The following is a 12,041-nucleotide window of genomic DNA, read 5'->3' as shown; positions in this document are numbered from 1 at the left end:
TTATTTAGGCCTTGTTGTCAATACATTTTGTGATCACAGTGAGCAGAATAAAACGTGTAGGGAGGCCTTTATCAGGCTTGATCTGAATAAATGATTCTGCATAACTTAATTGGAATCTTTATGTTGTGGCCTAAACTTAAAGGAATCAGGTTAATTGTGATTCTTTATTTCGTTTCTATTATGAAGAATATTAGCAGAATAATGGGAAATTGTTGAAACCCTGTAGAATTATTGTTGTTATAATAGGTTAAGGGTGGTCAATTATGCATAATGGATAAGGATATAACATTTGGCTACTACATTTCTAGCTCATTAGGCCGAGCATGTTTCAACATTTAGTTTTGTGAATATAATGTTCTTATTAAACCTTTGAAATTACAGTTAGGGAATGTATTATGGATAGGGCTACAGTTTCAGTGGTATTTATCATTAAGCCTATTTCAGATCTATTTGATTTAAGGATATTGATAAAAAAAATAAGTTCTCACATCTTTAAAGCACTATGCTTCCTTTAAAAGAAAACCTGGTCAGTCTTTGTACTTGTGTGTCATGTTTTTCGTCCTTTATAGGCTATACATTCAACTAGTGGTCGACTGAGTCAGTCAGTAGCCCAGTCAGTGAAATTAAGTGCATTCTAACAGACGCTATACTGCTGCTAGACTATGTAGAAGACTCGTCGTTAAAGCTTAGCCTACTTACCCAGGTTCAAGTTAGGGAGAAGAAACATTCTGAGCGGGAAAAAATCAGCACCACATGGAGAATGTTAATGGTTTTCTATGAAGAACTTAAACAACCAATTACATCAACAACGGGTTTGAAATTACGCTGCATTTATTTGCTCTGTGTACATACCCTCCATGTAGTGCCTTCAGAACGTCACACCTCTACGTTTTCAATATTTTGTTGTGTTACAACCTGAATTTAAAAAAGTATTCAATTGAGATTTGGTGTCACTGATCTACACACAATACCCCATAAAGTGAAAGTGGAATTAAGTTGTTTGAAGAAAATGTTCGAAATTAACAAAAAATGAAAAGCTGAAATGTCTTGAGTCAGTAAGTATTCAACCCCTTTGTTATGGGAAGCCTACATAAGTTCAGGAGTAAAAATGTGCTTAACAAATCACAAGATACATGGACTCATTCTGTGTTCAATAATAGTGGTTACATAATTGTTGAATGACTATCCCATCCCCATCACCCATCTGTTAGGTCCCTCAATGGAGTAGTGAATTCCAAGCACAGATTCAACCACAAAGACCAGGGAGGTTTTTCAATGGCTCGCAAAGAAGGGCACCGATTGGTAGATGGGTAAAAGTTTAAAAAAGCAGACATTGAATATCCCTTTGAGCATCATGAAGTTATTAATTTCACTTTGGATAGTGTATCAATACACACAGTTACTACAAAGATACAGGCGTTGCTTCCTAACTCAGTTGCCTGAGAGGAAGGAAACTGCTCAGGGATTTCACCATAAGGGAACACTGAGGATGGATCAACAACATTGTAGTTACTCCACAATGACAGAGTGTAAAGAAGGAAGCATGTACAGAATAAAACAATTGAAAAACATGCATCCTGTTTGCAACAAGGCACTTAAGTAATACTGCAAAAAATGTGGCAAAGAAATTAACTTTTTTCCCTGAATACAAAATGTTATGTTTGGGGCAAATCCAACAACACATCACTGAGTACCAGTCTTCATATTTTTAACCATGGTGGTGGCTGAATCATGTTATGGGTATGTTTTTCATCGGCAGGACTAGGGAGTTTTTTAGGATAAAAATAAACAGAATACAGCTAAGCACAGGCAAAATACTAGAGGAAAACCTGGTTCAGTCTTCTTTCCAACAGATACAGAGACAAAATCACATTTCAACAGGACAATAATGGTGGCAGGTAGCCAAGCGGTTAAGAGCGTTGGACCAGTAACCAAAAGGTTGCTGGTTTGAATCCCTGAGCTGGCAAGGTGGAAAAATCTGCTGTTCTGCCCTTGAGCAAGGAAGTTGACCCCTAACAACAACTTATCCCCGGGTGATGACGTGGATGTCGATAAGGCAGTCCCCGCACTTCTCTGATTCAGAGTGGTTGGGTTAAATGCAGAAGGCACACTTCAGTTGAATGTATTCAGTTGTGCAACAGACTAAGTATCCCTAATCACAAGGCCAAATCTACACTGGAGTTGCTTACTAAGACGACATTGAATGTTCCTGAGTGGCCTAGTTCCAGTTTTGACTTAAATCGTCTTGAAAATCTATGGCATGACTTGAAAAAGGCTTTCTTGCAATGATCAACAACCAATTTGACAGAGCTTGAAGAATTATAAAAAGAATAATGGGCAAATATTGTACAATCCAGGTGTGCAAAGCTCTTTGAGACTAACCCAATAAGCATCAAAGCTGTAATCACTGCCAAAGGTGATTCTAACATGTATTGTCTCAGGGGGGTGAATACTTATCTAATCAAGGCATATTAGAGTTATAATTTATATTCATATTTTATAAATGTAAGAATTATACAGAGTATTTTGTGTAGGTCATTGACCAAAATTTACAATTAAATCAATTTTAATCCCACTTTTAACACAACAATGTGGAAAAAGGCAAGGGTGTGAATACATTCTAATGGGAAAAAAGCAATCATCAAGTGATGTGGTGTTATTACTGATTACTTTTAATCTCGTTCATACCAGAAGCGTTCCCCATTATATCCTACTACCTGTTAAAGCAGAGATGAGAGATGTGGCAATAACGAAAATGTTCTGCATATTTATGTTAAATGTCGAACATAGGCCTTTAGAAATAGTCCATTTATGTCTTTATGCTCTCTCCTGTGCGTGACAAAATATCTGCTCGCCACACCTTGAGATCATTTCCTATGTAAAATGTTATAACCCCAAAGCAACAGACATCATTTTGCATTAAGCCCTGTGCCATGTAAGGTCCACATAATATCATTTGTTTGAAACCAAGCGTTGGGTGAAAATGTGCAGAAAGAACAGTGCACCTTCAGGGTTTTTGTGGTGACCAGCGTGTTACTGATATGCTGCGGGAAAAGTCTAATTACGAAATAACGGGAAACTATTGTAACTATTACAGCCGTATTTGTCTGTAATTTAGTAGGGCTATTGTTATTTTTTAGGCTACTCCCGCTACATTGTTCATTTTTCCCTTTAATATTTTCTTCCCATCTCTCTGCATCATCTCTCCTGCTATATTTAGCCGGTAGACTGAGGCCTTGGCGCCAGACCGTTTAAGACCTGTCAAAGTCCCTCATATTTCCCCTTGTCACATGTATACCCAGCGCCTCCTTCAGCCAGGCTACCACCAACCCCCTCTCCCTCCTATTCCCTATCTCTCTTTCATTCTCGTTTACTACACTTCTCCGCCCCCCTCTAGCGCGCTCTCTCCACACACACACACACACACACACACACACACACACACACACACACACACACACACACACACACACACACACACACACACACACACACACACACACACACACACACACACACACACACAGTTTACTTTTCTCTCCATTTCTTCTTCTCCCACTCATTAAAGCCGGGTTTTAATCCCTCTTTCCCGCCCTCTGCGAACTTTGTGCAATTTGCTCGTCTTCGTGCTCGTGTTGTCTCATTGACCCGAGTCAGCAGGGCTGCCGGTGGGCTGTCCTGTCCGCTTGGACAAATTGCGACTGATTGATGAAAAATAACAATTCTCACAATGAGCGCTGGTAGCCGAATAGGCGCTCCTCAACCCCCCGCCCCGCCCCTCACAACCAACAACCCAACAGGGCTCGGAGGGTTCAACGAATAGAAGCTCCTAATGCTCTTCTCGACCCTTGGCATCACCAAAACAGCCCCACTAACACTTTGGCAGACCCCCCCCCCCCCCCCCACACACACAGAGATTGAGTCAAACATTCGTTTAACACTTATTGTTCATATAACACGTTTTGTAAAAGTGGAGGGCAAAAAGACTGTTGTGACAAAAACCCAAAACTGTTAATTCCTTATTGAGCAACAAATGTGAATCCACTGATGTTATTTTGACGTGCAGCTATCACCTTGAAAGTCGGCTTTTGATAGGTTAATAAGAGGTTATTTATACAATAGTAGCACAGCACTGGTGATTATGTCAAGTCCGTAGATTGGAAACATGTTTTATGCTTGAAAATCTATGTTAAATTCTTATTTAGCGAATTGTATAGCCTATTGTCAAGGCTCAACTTGAACGCTTGAAGCGTTTGTCTGGAGAAATTGACAGCTAATATAGCTATTTCTAGTTCCTAATTCTGTGGTGACAGCCTACCTTTCGCAGGTAGCAACAGGTGGGGGCGCTAAAATGACCCCACGGAACTCCCTTAATGCTGCTCTCCAGTCTCCTTGTTACTCCACTAAACCAAAACACTCCATGTTCTCTGTGCTGTTCACCGTTTCCCTCTGTCCAAGTTCATTTGACTGTGATTCAAAGGTGTGTGTGTGTGTGTGTACGTGCGGGCGCGTGTTTACACATATTACATCGTTTGTGCATTACATTCTACGTGGCCTGCAGTAAAACATGTATTATTTATTTTAATATACAAAAACATGTATGCATTTAGAAAGGCTTGAATGATCATACTCTGTGACGACAACGGGTCTATAGTTTTTGACAAAACAATCTTCCCACCAACATTTACCTGCATTGTCATTGTCTGTGGTTGCAGGGTTGGGTAGGTTACTTTCTAAATGTAATACGTTACAGTTACAAGTTACCTGTCCAAAATTGTAATCAGTAATGTAACGTTTGGATTAGCCAAACTCAGTTATCTGATTACATTGAGTTACTTTTAGATTACTTTCCCCTTAAGAGGCATCAGAAGAAGACAAAAATGTATGTTACCAATTGAACGACATCTATGGCAGGATAAATCAATGTTAAAGTTTACATAGCTGGCCATATATGGATGTCAAATTACACTTTATGCGTTGGTTATGTGGGCTTCTTCTAACCCATCGCTTCCTACTGCATATAATAATACGATTAAATTATATCTCTACATTAAAAACCAAAGTTTATCAGAATTCCAGTCATTCCAATAAATGTTATACCCCTTGATCTTCAGGAATGGGACTTGGAAATATTGAAATATAGATTAGCTAATTTGTTTTACCTGAGCACAACCCCAAAACGAAGGACGTATTAGCCAACCCTACTCTGTTGTTTATGATTTTGTTGTCGTGGAGGACTGATTGGGCTCATTGATTCGAGGTAAAAAATAAATGCTGCGCTCATGGAGGCGCTGGGTATAAATGCTGCGCTTTGAGCACTAGTGAAAAGTGCTATTTACATGTGAAAAATGAACATTGCTATATGCCTATTGTTTTCCTTTTTGTAGTCAACACTTTGATATCTTGATAATATGCAGCTCTTTGAAGTGCAAATCCACAGAGGAAACAATAACAAAATGGAATCCCCGCCTCTGTTTTGGTAAAAAGCTGAGGGATGGGCCTGGAGAAATGTAACCACTCTCAGATTAATAGACAGAGCTATGGATGGATTTACAAACACTGGAGAAAAACAAGCTTTTTTAGATTCTCATGGAGTGTGAAAGTTGAACTAAGCTCATGAGGCATTTATAAGTTATATTCTTCAAGAATCAATGGATATATATAGAATGTATAAATCCACAAATGGATGTAGCAACTACAGATTGCCCCTGTAAGTCTATCAAAAGTGTGTGAGTTTGAGCATGTGTCTATTAGGCTTATGGATAATTAAAAAAAATATATCAGCATGAATTAGATTTTGCCCCACTTTTATTCCATAGGCTGGGATCCACACTATGCAGCTGTTGCAAGAGCGCATTTTTCACTGGCTGGTCCACTGGTTTCAAAAACAATGATTGATAGGAAGCTTAAACTGATTTGAATTCAACCATTATTGGGATCAAATACACATTTAGATTTGTGACAGCCATCCACAACAACCACAATCCGTAAGGCGCAAATAGCTAAATGAGAGAGCAGCAATGTGATTTACATCAATGCGCTATGTAGATATCAATAATAAGTTATATCCGTATCGCCGTAGACTACACCACTGCTGTCATCCTTACCTCCAAGTGTTTATTCAAGTTGGATAATCTGTGGATGCCGACAGCAGTCGCACCATTGGAAGACACCGCTTGGACTGTAGCCTACAAAAGCCTATTCCTGCGATCCTTCAAACACATTTGGTGTGTCGTCATAGTGGTCTGACTTGTGGTCAGACTCGCTCAGGTGGAACAAACTTAAACTTCCGCCTTTTTTCAACGCTGATTTTAATGTCATTGAGAAAAGAGATAAGTGTCAAAGTTTTTTTTTCGCTTACAATAATTTAGATGTAACCCTATGTGGTTGAGATTGAATTTAGTTTTTGTTTCTTTTCTGCTTCTGGCAACACAGGTTGAAAGCACACAATACTCCATGCAGCTTCGGGAACTTCCCTACCCGCTGCCGGCCCTCTCCTCCCCGGATTCCCTACCTTTGATCAGCGAGGCCTGGCCCCAGAGCCACCTGAGCGGTGCAGCATGTGGGATGCTTATTCAATTACAACCCCGTCCGTGACCCTGGCATATATCATTAACCCCCTTACCTTCAATGCAGCGCGCTTTACACATGCGTAATGGGCCAGGTCACAAGTGAACACGTTTTTGCGCTAACAGGATCTTGAGTGCAAAATAGCATAAAGACGTATTTGTTTGCCATTCATTGATTTCTGAAAAGATATAGAACAAAACCACTAAATTACTTACCATCTTTGAGCATATCATGCAATTGTACACACAGTTACTTGTTACTTTTATTTCTTATTCTTATCAGTATTTTATTTTTAAACTGCATTGTTGGTTAGGGGCTCATAAGCATTTCACTGTAAGGTCTACTACACCTGTCTACTACACTGTAAGGTCTACTACACCCGGCGCATCTGACTAATACAATTTGATTTGATTTGATTCACTGAAACTTCCATATCATGGTTTCGGTCGAGTGGCATTGGATTTACCTTAATTGATAGTTTCACTGATAACAGTGGCTTACTTTATTTTTATTTTTAAATACCCTCAACATAACTCAGAGATGGCAGTTTTAGGATGCTACTGATAGCAACCCGATAGAATAACATGGCTACTAAATCCATCAAGTATTTATACCACGCATTATAGCCTAATTATTTTCATTAAATTGCGCGGGTTAAACCGTAGGATATTTTGTGTGAGTGACCTATCCAACTGAAAGAGATTTGATTCTGTGAGTAGGCCTAGAATTAAGGAAAAAAGCATTAGCCTATGGAAAAAGGAGAATAGCCTGAAGATGTTTTACATCTTTTGTAGGCCTACTGTTTACATCTTGTGAATACTGACAATAAAGGTAACAAGATATGATCCACCAGTTCGTTCGCGTTAAACTTTGACAATAGTGCTATAACAGTGATTTATTTGACAATAGTGTTATAACAGTGATTTATTTGACAATAGTGTTATAACAGTGATTTATTTGACAATAGTGTTATAACAGTGATTTATTTGACAATAGTGTTATAAGTGATTTATTTGACAATAGAGCTAACAGTGCAACAAGCATTGCAACACCTTTGAATTTGTGTTGCAATGCTTTTTCTTTGTGTCGATAAACTGATGTAATGGAAGTCTTTACTAGATATATATTTTATAACCTCGTTAAGGTCATAATGCTACTGATTCACAACGTATAAACAAAGCTGCTGTCCTCGGACATTGTTAGAGTTAGAGATATAGGACACATGCAAGTTACCTGTAAAGTGTATTTTATGTATCTAAGAAAATGAAGAAACGATTTAAATCCATGTGGGTCGACACTGATGTAGGCTACAAGTAAGTCTACCTACTATATAGGGAAAGGTATATCATTAACTTCAGTAGCAAGCTTCATGGAATTGTTGCATCTGCAGTTGAAATAAACCGGAAAATAGTCCACAACAGAAATAAATGGGAGATTATAGCCTAGGTGTTGGAAGTTCTCTGACCGACTTCAGAAATGTAAGGCAGACAATATAGCCTAGCCCTATAAACCAGTGGTGCACAGACTTTTTTTGGTCACTGTACCACCAACTGAATTTTGCTCTCCCCGGAGTACCCCTGAAGTACCCCCTCATGTGCATTTACCAGTAGACTTTTCAAGTACCCCCTGTGGATCAACCTTGTGGATAGGCCAAGTAGCCCCAGGGGCCCTAGTACCGCTGTTTGGGAACCACTGCTATAGACTAACCATTTTGGTTTGTTCAAATGTCTTAGCTCAAATAGCTTGGAGAGAAACGATATGCTAATGTCGTATTGATGGAATAACAACCCAATTGACAACATACATGCGTATATAGAAGATCAATTTCTGTTCAGGATCGTAACTCTATAACAGCCTTGATCAATTTGATAGGATATGTTTCACATGCATTCAGTTCCCTTGAAAATAACCTCATTTTTCGCTTTATTGCTCTCTACTATAGGCTACAGTCTTGTCAAATTCGTGTTTACTTAACAGAGTTGAACTTGTTGACAGTGCTTCAAAATGACATTTTCAATTCATGCAACAGAAAACATTGAATCGTAATATATACAGAGGCGATATGAAATTACCTGATGTCCGGGGAAAACTACTTATTTCAGTCATACTTTAATTTATCGACAAGAAAAGCACTTTCCCGTATTACATTTCGAACGTAACCTCTCACACGATGGTCTCTATCATTGAATTAGAAATAAGTGTACACATAGGTAGGCTATAATCGTGTTCAGAATAAGGCGATTAAGGTCCTCAGTTCATGAGGAAGTAAGTGTTTTTCGTTTGAATAAACCCATTGATGCGTAAAATTTTTTTTCAATGGACATTTTGGCACTGTAAACAATACAGAACTGTTAGGTTATATAAAAAAAATATTCGCCTCCGGTCAGACGATTGAAAAGCATGACCTGAAAAGTGACAAGATTACATTTGTATATTAAATTAACAATAATAATAGCCCTATGTGAGTTCTAATTGGTCTTTGGGTTGTGATATTTGTTGTATTCACAAAAAGATCATAACATGTCATCAACATACCTGCAATAACCACGATATTTCCCACTATACTTTGCCTGTCATATTCATATGAAAAATAGGATATAATGAAATGGTATTGGCTTTGATTGGTTTCAAATGGCTGCCACTATAAATTCATCCGCAAGTATGACTATTTGATACCCATTGACATTTACATTGATCATTTACCAGACGCTCTTATCCAGAGCGATTTACAGTAGTGAGTGTATACATTTCACTTTTTTACTCCTATTTTATATCCAGTTGACTTCTTTGTGAATCAAAGGAGTGCACTGAGGAGAGGAAAATAATTGAGTGATACAAAAAATAGGGAATTTTACTTGCCAAACAGAACTATTTGCTAACAATGTAACAGTATTTATACTCTATTTAGTTGAGGATGACAACAATTAAATGCAATCAAAATATTTAAGAGCTGATATTGTACACACAATATAATGCTATTACAATCTGTTGAGAAATTATTGAATGTAAGTGAATAACAATTTCCATCACATTTCAAGAGACAGATAAGTACACAAATAAATCACACAAAGTTAAAGAAATATACACATTTGGATAGAGATCATTTTTTTTATTTTTCTACAGTGGATGTTGTATGTTTTTGAGCAAAACAATGTTAGCAAAAGCTTAGCAAACCTGTTCACAAGTGGTTGTAGCTAGCTATGTATTAACGATGCTTCTCTTCTGGTGCCAACCTTCTCTCTCCTCTCTCTGCTCCTATTCACAGAGTTTGCTGGCAGAGGAGGATGGGTATTAATGGAGACTGTCACAGGAGAGGAGGGTAAAGACCAGGAGCCTGTTAAGGAGGCAAACAACATTTTGAAACAGGGAGGTACTATTTGTACTTGACCAATAAGAACACAGGTAAAAACTTTCAGATGTGAAATGATTAGTTAAGGTGTGCCCTCCTTATCAGGCCCCTGCCCCTGGTAGAGGTGCCAGCCGGTGCACTGGCCTGGGCATGGTCCCCTCAGACTCAGAGAGACATTGCAAGGCACCGTGTCACAGTGTGGGGCACCAGGGGAGCGTCAGTGGGCAAACCATAGAAATGTAACGGAAAAAACAGGTGTCCCCATTCAAGTCAATTATGCCATAATAGAGCCTCACACTGGAGGTGTCATAACTCTCATAAAACCTAGCGGTCAAACAAGGAAATGGTTCCAATCGTTTTTCCACCATACATTTTTTTCCCATAGGGGATTTTAGAAACACTTAAAATAAGGGCTGTGTTTTATGTAGGCTTACCCTGGAGTGATGTTTTGATAACCATGTAAATCTCTCTCGGACAAGGTGACTTTTATCAATATATTCGGCTGTATTTACTCTCAGAATCGAAAGTGCTAATTAGCATCAAAATAGACATCATGCAAAACTACAAATTCCTGCAAGCTCCTGCACATCATCTCTAGCTGACACCTTTGCTAACAGGTATTGTGTCAATTTAAAACTTGCACAGGACAGTTCACAAAATTGTCTATTTAAATACATGTAGCAAATGTATTAATTACTACATTTAGCTAACATTAGATAGTTAATTCAGAGATTCTTACCTTTGCCTCGATTCGGCAGTCTCGCCCAGATCATCATGGCATTTGTAGTTCTTTATGATAGCCATATTAGCAGCTAATTAGCATTTCATTGTTGGGGGGTAAATAAAGGTGAATATATTAATAATATCTCCTACAGAGATTTACATGGTTATCAAAACGTCACACCTGGGTAAGCCTACATGAAACACAACCCTTATCTTAAGTGTTTCTAAAATTCACAACGGGAAAATGGTGGAAAAACGATTGGAACCATTTCCTTGTTTGACCGCTAGGTTTTTATTTTTAATTTTATTTTTTATTAATTTTTATCCCATTTTCTCCCCAATTTTTCGTGGTGTCCAATCGCTAGTAATTACTACCTTGTCTCATCGCTACAACTCCCGTACGGGCTCGGGAGAGACGAAGGTCGAAAGCCATGCGTCCTCCGAAGCACAACCCAACCAGCCGTACTGCTTCTTAACACAGCGCGCCTCCAACCCGGAAGCCAGCCGCACCAATGTGTCGGAGGAAACACCGTGTACCTGGCCCCCTTGGCTGGCCCGCACTGCGCCCGGCCCGCCACAGGAGTCGCTGGATCGCGATGAGACAAGGATATCCCTACCGGCCAAACGCTATGCCAATTGTGCGTCGCCCCACGGACCTCCCGGTCGCGGCCGGCTGCGACAGAGCCTGGGCGCGAACCCAGAGATTCTGGTGGCGCAGTTAGCACTGCGATGCAGTGCCCTAGACCACTGCGCCACCCGGGAGGCCCGACCGCTAGGTTTTATGGGTATTATGACTCATCGGGTGTGTTAGTAAATTCACTCTGGAGTGCCTGAGTATGCTCAGAGCTCTCTGGCCGTTCGGAAATTCAGAGTATTTTGCTGTCGGAGCGTTCAGAGCGTACACTGGACGCTCTGGCCGAGGAGTAGGGTTGATCTGAGCATTCTGACCTCACAACGGCAGTCAGGCACCCAAGCTATCTGGCTAACGTTGGCTAGCTTGCTAACTACTTCTAGACACAAATGAGAGAACACCTCACGCTGACCATTTTACTCACCCTAGTAGAGTTGGTTAGGCTGTTTACATGTTATCCAGAGCGTTGGTGACTGTTACTGTGCTGCTGGCAACCATTTAATTATGCTTTTTTGCCGACGTTTACTGGAGCGTTTGTAAATACCTCAGTTATTCTGCGCTCTGGCACACTCAGACAAGAGTGCTCTGAAATTGTAATAGATAGCCAGAGTGAATTTATGAACGCACCCATAATGGGCTACTCTATCGGTGGACAAGTAAAATCAGGAAGCATACCTACCCATCAAAATGTGCTGTGATTATGTTGATTCAACTCAACTGACATTGCAAAAAAATGCATTCATTTGAATGAACATTCTTGCCATGGAA

This window comes from Salvelinus fontinalis, chromosome 33 (assembly GCF_029448725.1).
Source record: "Salvelinus fontinalis isolate EN_2023a chromosome 33, ASM2944872v1, whole genome shotgun sequence".
In the NCBI taxonomy this organism is placed as follows: domain Eukaryota; kingdom Metazoa; phylum Chordata; class Actinopteri; order Salmoniformes; family Salmonidae; genus Salvelinus; species Salvelinus fontinalis.
The sequence above is the reverse complement of the archived record's forward strand: the minus strand, read 5'-3'. Positions refer to the sequence as shown.